The sequence below is a fragment of the Drosophila biarmipes genome, chromosome 2L (assembly GCF_025231255.1).
Source record: "Drosophila biarmipes strain raj3 chromosome 2L, RU_DBia_V1.1, whole genome shotgun sequence".
Classification (NCBI taxonomy): domain Eukaryota; kingdom Metazoa; phylum Arthropoda; class Insecta; order Diptera; family Drosophilidae; genus Drosophila; species Drosophila biarmipes.
Genome location: NC_066612.1, coordinates 4,026,655 through 4,038,605, shown reverse-complemented (window position 1 = coordinate 4,038,605; position 11,951 = coordinate 4,026,655). Strand labels below are relative to the sequence as shown.

The window sequence follows — 11,951 nt, the reverse complement described above, 5'->3', positions numbered from 1 at the left end:
TTCGCTGGCATTTTGATTTCGGTTCGAAAAGGCGGCGAGCAAGGCAGCGGCGTCGCTGCCAGCGCACCATGGGCTGGATGATTACTTTTCGTGGTAAAAAAAAAACATTTTTCGGCAGTGGTTAAGATAAAGATATTTTGTCGTCGTGGAGGCGCACCACATTTGTTTTTTTTTAATTGTATCATTTTTATTAAGATATAAGTAAAAAAAATTGCTCTTGTGCTTAAATTCTAAACAAGGATTTTTATCATTAAAAATATAATGCGCCCGTTTCTTCAAAAGTAAATACATTTGATCAATTAATTTATATTTTATAAAATGAATAAAATAAACAAACGCTTAAATACTACTCCGTTTTTAGTTTATATATTCTGGCAACAAAAAGTAGTTACCCAGCCTATGGTGCAGCGCATGCGTTGCTCAGAGAGAGGGATAGAGAGCGCGTAGAGAGAGAGCGGGCAAAGGCAAAAGAGCGGCAAAGAGAAAGAGAAGAAAGCTGTTTGCTCTTGGCTGCTTTTTGAGAACTGGCGCCTCGCGAAGAATACGAAAAGAAGATAATTATTTAAGGAAGTCGCGCTTTGATCCGTTTTACTGCCCAAGATTTATATCTTTAATCGGCGGTGTATTTTTTAAGTACTGTAGAATTTTAGACTCGATTACATACGGCTGTACAGTGATGGGCACAAATTTAGACATGCTTTTATTTAACTAAATTAAGGCTTAAAATTGTGATCCCATTTAACAAGAGGTACATCATTAGTTTTATTTTAGTTTGTTCTTCATTTATATATATATTTTTTTTCTTCAGCACTTAATTGAGAACTCATGTGCATTACTTTGATAGTGCACAAGTTAGTATAGTCATATTTTGTTTCCTTTTCAGTAGTTTCATCAGGCATTTTTGTTTATTTTTAATTTCTTGGGCCACTCAAGCACTCATTCAGATAGCTAATATCTTTATTGAAATTTCCCATGGGTAACAACTTATAAATTGTTATGCAATTCTTGCAGTTGTGGAATACCCGCTCTAAAATGTTTCCTTAACTAACACTGACGACTAGTGTTGAACAACTTCCGTGAACAATCGCGGCATCATTTGAAAAACTAAGTAAACAGGATGTCCCCTAAAAAATAATCAAGCCGAAACACATTTTACAATTAATTTGTTTCAATTCTTCTTCCAAAGCCAAGGTTATAGAGTGATTTTGTGCAATAACTTTCGGGAATTATTTCACATTAATCGCATTTAATTATGTTTTTTTCTTAATGTTTGAAATTCCTGAATTCCCACAATGGCGATAATAATCTCGACTATGTTAGTGTACCCTGGGCTTGTATGCATATGCAAAGTCTACAAACAAATCATTAAGTGCGTAAACTTTACCAGATTTCTTTACACTTCCTTGGCAACAACAGAAACAACACGTTTTCGAGGTAATAATTTAAATAATTTAAAACCCACCATGCTTACTACTTAACAACTCAATAGGAAACCAATTTCTGTGGGCGGCGTCGAATTCGCGTGGGGCTCCCGATTTAGTTGTTAATCAATAGAAGATAAAGTTTAAACAAACTATTCATGCTGATACCAGAGCCATGGGCGGCGAAAAAGTTTTTATTTTTGGAAATATTTTGAAGATTGCGCGATTCAAACATACGGACTAAATGATATTGCAAAATGTAATTACTTAAGTAGCTTGGCGATTTAGATTTTTGGGAATTTGTGAACTTCGTACAATAAACATAGATAAGAAAAAATACCTGGTACTGTAATCAGTGTGAGATAATGTTGGCATAATTTTAAAATATTTATGGATTCTCCCCCGGATGAAAAAATATGCGCCACGCGCCTGAGAAAAAATGTAGGCCTCTATTGTAAAACAAAATGTTTCGAGGTGCCAGTGGATATGTGCTTTCGATCCCATAAATCTTGAATCTTCAAGGAAACCAGTTGGCAATCTTTAATTATAAATTGTTGGAACATTTCCGCTCCGCTGCGACTGGAAATCTCTTCGGAAAAGGTGGCGGGGCTTGGGGCTAGGGGCTCGGGGTCTAAAGTGGATGGGTTCCTCGTCAGGTTGGTCGCTCGGACGGTGGGTCTAAAGATGCGCTCAGTTGCACTGCATCCGCTTTGGGGTCTCGAGTCGCCTCAGTTGGTTAACCAGTTTCTCCCCGAGCAGCGTTAACGTTGACATTTCAAGTCAAATGCCCATAAACGGCGACCAGCCGGACGACCCCGCCCACGCCCTCCACGCCCGTCCCTCGGTTCCGGGGCCCTGCACTGCAAGAAATCCCCCATCCTAAGGGTGCAATTATTTATTTTTCTCTCCAAGAAACATTAGAGCTTTTGTGGTTCTAAGGCATTAGAGAGAAGTAAAAGAATATATTTATTTGGAAAGAGTAATTCTACGTTTTTTATATTATTTCCTTTCATAAAACTAAAAAATATTATTTTTGCATTTTTGTTTAAAAAGAACCTTCAAAGTTTAGTAGTTTAAAGTTCTTATAAGGGTCTATCTACATAAGATTTTTGACCTCTACTTGAAGAAGAAGTAATAAAATTATTATAATGTATGTGATTACGTAAATATAAGTCCCTAAGAAAAAAAAATTATTTAAATTGAAAAAAAATTATATAATATAATATAATACTTGGTTTCTATATTTTGTGTTTAGAAAATAACTAAGAAATACAGTTCTCTATCATATCATATTTTGCTATTTGCCTACAATGATATTGAGTTATTTTTTCAAGTGTCATATTTTCCGTCGATAGCTACGATGGCGATGACGACGTTTCCAAGTGATCGCCACAGCGACGATCACTGGCCCAAATTAGTAGCTTTGGTCATGGTGCGTCGCCCAGCGGGAAATACCAGGGTGAAATGGGGGTGGGGGCCCCCCCCTAGCAGGGGCGGAGGAGGAAGAACAGAAGAGGAAGAGCCGCCGATGAGGATCGCACAGGGGTCAGAGTTCAAATAGTCGTCCAATTGAGCCAATCAGCATTTGTACGTCTGTATGTCGCCATTGCAATGCAACCAGTTCGCTTCTGGCACCCGCGTCACCTCCCACTTCTTCCTCTCCACATCTCAATCTAGCCCCTCGGGTGATCGCTGTAGTCACAGCTCTTAGTTCTTGGTTCTTAGTTCGATGCCTAAGTGCAGATAATTCATTAAAATAGAATGCCAATGTCCAGAGGCAGCCAAGTGGCATCCACTTGTGCTCTAGAATCAGACACCAAAACACAGATATGCCCGCATATAAATACGAAGCATATATGCACTTGCAGCAGGAGAGAGGAGCCGCCAGACCAGACAGCCAGCGATTTGATATATGCCCTGCACTATATGGTATAGTCCCAGATCTATAAATAAGTCTGGTCGCAGCCCCGACAAAGTCGCCTCCCGATGCGGAAGTATTTCCAGACGCGAGTTCGCTTCTTGTTCTTTGCTCTTTCGCCCCTTTTTTTTGTTCCTGGTAATTTGCCAATTACTAAACATATGGAGGTGGTGGAGAGGTCTTCTGGCGGGTGGGGATCCCGGCAAGGTGTGCGACAAGTGAGGAGAAGAACAAACGACTGAGTGTCTGGAGCGGTTATATCAAAAGCAGGTATTTATAGGAACATCTAAAATTAATAGGCACATGGAACTTTACTATGGCCTTAAACGTTTTATTTCAGTTCCATTTAGGAAACAACTCTTTAAGATCTTTAAATATTATATCACAAGTCTCTCATATTCCCTGGAAACTCTTGCCTTTAATGCTGATGAGATAGATCTGTTATATCATAAGGAGATCCTTTTCTATAAATGTTATATAGATACCGAAAAATTAATCATTGTAACCTATTCTAAATCCATTTATTCTCCAGAACTTAAAAGATTGTAATGCTCTCCTTACAGTTCATTAAAAATATCTAATTAGTTTCCACAGAGAAGCCCTAATTTCTCCAATTATTTATTTGGTTTCAGAGGTTTAATGGGATGCCAGAGGCTGTAACCGAACGCACAACTATCCCACCCTCGCAGAAGCCGATCTAAAGGGATCCGCCCTCGTAGCCACCCACATAACATTTCGTAATTTTTCAGGATTAGGCAAATAAAGGGCCAGGAAGGTCCTTTTCGTTACACTCTTGCCTGAACTCAATTGAATTGTGTTCCTCTTGGATTTCCTTTGAAAAGGATATTACGCAGAGATCCTGTGCAATGATCCTCGACCTGAATTCGAGACATGGCCTAATTGTTGCACATTCCCCTTGGGCAACAATGGGTAATTGTAAGATTTTTGCCGCCATCGCACGCATTAAGGATTTGCCCCAGCAGTTGTGCGTCTGCAGGATATGAAATGTGCACCCAGCAAAAAGCAACGAGGAAAGAAGAAACCGTGGGAAACCTGCCCGAAAGTCTGGGTTCGGCTCGCAGTTGAGGAAGAGAGTGCCGAGCGAACAATGGCCCAGAACGGAAAACTGATCGAATCGACGAACCCCCGGCTCAAGACCAAAACCGTCCAACGCTCAAATATCGATCTCTGGCCACGTTTGCCTTGCTGGTCAGGATTATGGCAGCCCAGAATCGTTCCAATTTGGCGCCCAAACGAAGCGCAGCCAAGCAGAACGACCAAGTTGGTGAAGGGGCTATACGGTATTAGGATGCTCGACTTGAGGTTACCTTATATGTAATGTTATATATACTTAAATAGGCATTAAAGTTAGGGGCACCTAAGAAAGAATCTATAGGTCCTTCCTTATGTTCTCTAGGACATGCTAACATATGATTTATTTTTATAAAGGAAAGAATAAAATCTTATAATTTTTTTAATTGTGGTTGAATTTGAACCTGTCTCCCTTAGTTACCTGCAAAACAGAATATACCCCATTACAGGTCAGACTTCGAGGGGTATGAAATCCCAAGTGTGCACTTAAGGGATGAAAAAGTGATCACAGATCGAAGCAATCCACAAGTGTTGGCAGGTTGAGGCACTCTTCGCCTTATCGATGTGTTGGTGCTTATCGAAGTGAGTGTGCGTGCTGAGAGCACCTTACCACAAGAACGCAGTGCAAATGACGGGAAAAGGTTTCGGGTTTCATGTTTCCCGATGGATGTCGAAGTACCCATTATACACAGAGAAGAATTCTATCATCTTATGTCTTTTTCCTTTAGAAAATGATAAATATATAGAAGAAATACCATCTTTAACATAATTAATAATAAATTTCTTAATATTATTTCCAAATGGTACAACAAAATTTAAGTTGGGTAACCTAAAGAAGGTATTCCTGAAAAATACCTCCAGAATACAATCCCTTTAAATAACGATTTTTCTCTCTGTAAATTTGGATATTTCAGATGCTTCAGCTGGTTCCGAGGTCGGTGGTTGGGGACCATCGAAGTGGATGGCTTTGTGCAGGGGAGATTCGATATGAGGTCGGGATCCGATCCTGTGCGACAGGATAAACCGAAACAGACGTCCCCCATGCTCACTGTTTGGCTTCCCTCTGGCATCGTTGGAATGTGGAAATCGTTATCAATTAAATAATCGCCGCACACACACGCACTAACCGAGATGAACAGAAGATGTTGCATGGAAGGGGGCCTCATCATCATCAGCTGAGCCCTGCAGGCATTGAAGGAAATTAGAGGAGAAGATATAGTGGGGGACATAGTGCTAGTACTTGATTTTAATACATTACTATGGAGATATTCCTAGTACTAGCATACAATATAGTTCTAAAAGTGAAGAGTAATAAGATTAAAAATATGCTTAAAATAAAACATTTAAGTATGTGATAGTGTTTGTTATTAAAATTTAATTTCACATACCAAATTTCATATCGATCTAAGAACTTTTACGATCAAAAAACGATTTTTCTACTAATTCATCATTATTAAATCCTATCAAACATTCGCCAGAAAGTAGGCAATGTTTTATATAAAGAAGAACCGATGTTTTTAGAAACTGCGGTTTTAGAAACTTTTACTCCCCAAAGACCTATTTAGGCGACCTCGTCTGTACAGCCAGAGGAAGAACTAGGATAGATAGACAGAGGATGGTGCACGCACATCACATTAGAGGGGCAGCCTGGAAAATGTGCCCAACATCCGCTCCTCCTGTCTTCTTCGATCTCTTCGAGCGCTTCTTGGAAATCGTTTAAAACCAGAACAACAACAGCGGCAAAAACTGTGGAAGATCGAACGTTCCGAGGCGTGGAAATGGCAGCAAATGAGGAGCCGAGAGCAGCACACTCGCACTCCAAATGAAAATGCTGTGTAATTAATTACGCAGTCTGAGGATCGCTCGGGGGTCTGGAAAAACGAGTGGTGCAGGCGGTTTTTGAGGAACAAAGACCTGCTGCTGCAGCAGGTTGGTGCAACACACACACACACACCCAGCATCGAGTGGCCTGAGAACCTTTTGAGGAAAGTCAGGAGTCGGAAAGGAATGGAAAGGAAAGGAAGTTATCCGAACACATGGCTTATCGACTTTACGGCACAAAAGGAAATTACACATGAAAATCGATCGTAAAAAACATAAATTTCCCATTTTACGAGCGGCAACACTTGGAAAGTGCCGGGGCTCTAATTGAAAATCTAGCCATAGTTTTATGCCCCTCGATGATCAAGTGTTGGCCGTAGACGGTCTGAACAATTAGATAGTCACACTTTGGGCCAGATATGTGGCGGCTTGGAAGAAGGAAGTGTTTTTAATGGGATGGCAAAGCAGCCATACAATTTTCATCGCTCGTAAATGTTTAAGTAGTTTTTCGATGATAGGTGCATTAAAAAGTAGAGACTTTATCACTACTCGATTATTCAATATTGAATATTAATTATAATATCATTAAAAGCTGGGAGAAAGAACACATATAATCTTCTTTAATTATACCATGCTGCCTTACTATGAAGACTTATGGGAAAAGATCTCAAGAAAACTCTATTATATATATATATTATAAACTTTTGCCAGTTGAGCACTTAAAACTGAGTTACTGTGGGCAACCAAAAGCGAGCTAATCACTGAACCGTAAACGAAACTCGCATAAATTCCCAAGACATCGAACAGGTTGATCGATCCTCGATTTCTGGTAAACGATCTCCTGATCCTCGTATCGGTCACCTAATGGGAATCTCAGCAACTCCCGGCAGAGTTTAATGAGGAAGCACGAAAAAAACATTGCTGGGTAGCCAGTCAAACGGATCAGTTACATGGGGCTCTCCGCCACCCCGACTCCTTTCCCTGCACTTTACCCGATCGACTCAACCTGATTGCCCACCCACATAATCCAGGTACGAAGCCCAGAGAGTTTCGCATTTTTGGGTTTTGGCTTTCATGCTTATAAGCCAGCAGAGGCACTGGGCCAAAATATTAGTTATTAGGAAATACGAAAAGGAATTTCGACTCTTTTATATCATATTATACGACTTTTCCATTGAACAATGTTTCAATATTTATTTCCTTTAATATTATATGATTTCTATTCTATTCGCATTATTTTGGATCCTAGCTTTCTTGCTTATAAGCTAGTAGATCGAAAAACTGAGGTATCTATTAGGTATTAAATATGCGAAGAGAAATTCCGACTGTCTTTTATGCATCATATTCATATTTATATATTATATACATTTATTACTTATGAAGTTATTTTATATCACTGATCTTGAAATTCCCTTAATAAATATAATTTCTATTGTTATTTAATGATTTTCCCTCAAGATCTCCCAAAACGTTTCAATATTTATTTCTTTTAATGTTATATGATTTCTAATCTATTCGCATTATTTTGGATCCTAGCTTTCTTGCTTATAAGCTAGTAGATCCAAAAACTGAGGTATCTATTAGGTATTAAATATGCGAAGAGAAATTCCGACTGTCTTTTATGCATCATATTCATATTTATATATTATATACATTTATTACTTATAAAGTTATTTTATATCATTGATCTTGAAATTCCCTTAATAAATATGATTTCTATTGTTATTTAATGATTTTCCCTCAAGATCTTTTTGTTCACGTGCAGGCATGCTCATAAATGTTAAATTGATTGAGGCATATTGCCGACATATCGCGGTGTTGTCTCGATTATATAACTTCCTCGAGCCGCCGCAGACCCAAGACTCTGCCAGGCGGCTGGGGCAAAAGTGTTACGGACACGCTACCGTCCAAAACGATAGCGATACCGACTCCGATGTGGGTACCCACACCACTACCTTCCCGCTCCGAGACTCCGACACCCACTGCCTTACATTCGTAATCTATTTTGCCACCACACGTTGCACCGAAGTCAAAGCCTGGGCCCCAATCCCAAGTCGGGAGTGGGGATTTGGAGAAAGAGAGACAGCATCCGGAATCGGTAGGCCAAAAAAGAAAAGAAACGGGTAAAAATATGGGTGTGACGGGGCAAAACGATCGGTGAATGCACTCCAATATAATATAATAATAATAATATAGGGTATAGAAGGTTGGTTAATATTAAACATTTTGAAAATGTTGCAAAAACTTATGGTATGAGTTTTTACAAATGGTTTTTTAAAATGCGTTGTAGTTCATAAACATGCTTTTCATATCTCACAAATTATAATAATAAAGTATAGGGCAATGAAAGTACGTTAATATAAAACATTGTAAAAATGTTGGAACTGTTTATGGTATAGTACTATACTTTTTAGCTATATCATAGAAATTGTGCCTGATAAGGATTTGAATTTATCACAAAAGTGTTCCTAACTGTATTTTAAGTCATAAACTTGGTTTTCATACCTAACAAATAATAAATAATATTCATTTTACGAATATGTTAGCTGCTCTTCAATAACTCTATTTTTAAGTCCCCTGAAAATAATTACTAAAATTGTCTTGTCTCCAAAGGGATTCATTATTATTTTTGCATAACCCCGTAAAGAGTATTATTAATGAAAGATGAGAAGAATTCAGGTTTGCAATGCGGTAATGCGCCGCCAAAGAAGACAGTGAACAAGATGGTAATGGTAACCAGTCCCGGGATCTGGAGAGGAGGGAGCCGGTCCAGCAGTCAGCCAGTGGGTCGTCGTCTCCATGTCGAAGTCTTGGATGTGGATGTCTTGCTGTCAGTTGCTGCGACTTCTGCACTGCGCGCATGCGCCATAAATGGCAGATATCGCAAAAAGGGGAAGAGAAGCATCTGCGCCGCTTGGCTTTGGGAAGATGAAGCCAAGATGATGACGACGGTGGAGAAGATGCGGCTGCGGAGAAATGGAGGCGACTGCCGTGGCTACTGTGCCACTGTTCCACATTCGGATTACGGAAATATCTGCACCGCCAACAGGTACAGGTCGCCGACAGGTGGGGTCCGGTTCGGTTCGGAGCGACTTGGTGGGGATTGGATCGGTTTTCTCACCGCTTCTGCCTGACCTGCTATGGCCAACTGGGCACTGATAAAAACTAAAATAGGATCACAATTGTGGCATAATTGTTACTTTAAACGCTTACTTTTTAAGGCAGTACAAACAATATTTATAATAGTTTTACTTTTGTAGATATTTTAAGAACTTAGCTTCTTAGGAGTAAAAGATACTTTTACTTTTTTACTTGAGAAAGGACTTTAGAAAGGAGCTTAATATATTTATAGATAATTATTTTATTCCTTTATTTAAGAGCTTGAGGACAACTCTAAAAAGAAAATATTATATTTTATAGGTATTTATTTTGTTACATTTTATTATATATTCATTCGAGTAATTACAGAAGTAAGATAAATTTAGACCACATTTGAAAACTAATTTTTCTAGTTATCATAATTCTTTAATAATGGATCCTCTTAAGTATTAGGCTTAAAATAGTTTAAAATTGTATTACTTTTCAGAGATTATAATATTGCGTTATTTCGAAATGCATTCGAACTAAAGAAACCTTGATACCTTTTCAAAATGTAATAATTTATTTTTCTTTATGAATTGTTAAGTTAAATATTTATCCGCTTATTTGTCCGCGTGTATCACCTGCGGCTCCTCCTGCCTCGCCTTTGGCCCCTGCCTTGCGGTTCTCGACAACTTTCACCTTTCACGTAATCTGGCGAAGCCGAACAAATCTCTTTGGGCCAGGCTTTCTCAGCTCGCCGGATCCGCTGGAGAATCGCTTATTGTCGCTGCTATTTGCCAATTGACCATTTCCAGCTGGAGGAACTCAATTACATGGCCGCTCTTTCGCCATTCGCATTTGGGATCTCTGTTTATGGTCCAGGCGGCGCATCACCTAGCGGTACATTGGCCATAGATTGCGGATCGCTGGATCGCTGGACCGGCGGGGTCTGGTAATCATCGAGGTAAATTGCCAGCCCCATATCCCCACATTTCAGCGATTCTTGGTGCGAAGAAAGAGGCAGTCTCGATTTGGGTAAGTGGAATCTTTGGGAAATGGCAATCCCAGGCAGGATGTAGCTTCTTTCTCATTGCGTGCCGAGGAAGTCGGTCATTTGAACAGGAATGCCAGTGGGAAGCTGAGCATGGGTATGAAATTTATTAATATTTATTATTATTAATATATATTATCACATAATAGGAGAAAATATATTCCGTTTATAAATACAATATACAATTTACTAACTAACAAAGAGATTACCATTTATTTATCAATAAACTTATATTTTTCTTATTAAAAAAATATTTTTTCAAAAATCCCAAGTTCTAAAAAAAACACAAAAATCATTATCTCTATCAATTTATTCATCGATCTATCTATCTATCTATTTAACCTATAAAACCCCTTCCACCACCTTTAACCCATCAATCTAAACCGATAGACTCAATTCAATTTAATATTTAAGCCCACACATGAACTGCCACGGCAAAGTTGACGTTGATTTATAAAGTTTTCCCATATCTATACACCAGGCATAAATCGCTCATCCGCAGCCACCCACTTTGCGGAAATGGAACTACTTCACCAGGGCCAGATTCCGGAATCCGGACTAAGCTGCTCCTGACTCACTGCTCCCGCTCTCTGGGTGGGTGAGAAAAATTAACTTTGCATGGAATTTAATTTACGTCCCACGGGACGATGATTTCCTGCCAAAGCAGAGTCCTCCTGCGCTCTCTCTAAGGATGCCCCCCGGGTCCTGTGTCCATATTCCGGAGATGCAGTCCGGAGCAGCTGAGACGACGAGGATTCAGCTGCTGAGGCTGCTTCCGTCATTTCCTTGACGTAAAGGCTCCTGCCTCTCGCATTCCGTTTGCCATTTTCCGGGGGCCAGCGAGTGGAAATGGGAAATGGCGAATGGACGAGGGGGCGGCCGCAGCTGCCGGCGGCAACGTCACGCTTCCTGCAGGATGCGACAACGTAGTCAGATGTCCAACTCGCCTCCGCACTCGCCTGGCTCGCATCTGCGACCAGCACGGCAAGAAATCCAGGATGTCTTTTCAGCAGATTAAAATTTGATAAAGGTAAGTAAAGACATATTTAAGAAACAATTTATTGAACTTTTAAATCATTGAATAAAATGTTTTATTCCCATTAAATTGAGCAGAAGTTGCTTTAATTCCTTGTTCTATGATATTTCTATTGAGCAGAAAATAATGTTTTTAAATTTTGAGTTTTTAAAATGTTTTTATTATTATTATTATGAAAAATAACAGCACTCTACATTTTGTAAAACGTTCTTAGGCTTAAATATTTATTTAAAATATTTTTTCTAATTTTAACTTAATTTTAAATTTTAATAAAGATTTTGTAAATATTTTGTTTTTGAATATATGTTTTTTAAGAATATTTGTATGCTCTTTAAAAGGTTTATTTCTAATGTCCAATTTACACATTAGAATTACTAAGCTCAATTTATTGTTGTTGCTCCTGATAACAGCCGTGTTAATCTGCTGTTATAGAACATTTGGAGAGGGTGGTTTCAACTGACCGTGTGGCCTAATGGATAAGGCGTCGGACTTCGGATCCGAAGATTGCAGGTTCGAGTCCTGTCACGGTCG

General features: G+C 39.2%; 1 non-coding gene across 1 annotated transcript; it reads left to right on the top strand.

The window, feature by feature from the left end:
• Positions 1-11,878: 11,878 nt before the first annotated feature.
• On the top strand, positions 11,879-11,951 carry Trnar-ucg (transfer RNA arginine (anticodon UCG)). The gene has a single exon. It is a non-coding gene; the product is annotated as a tRNA-Arg (tRNA).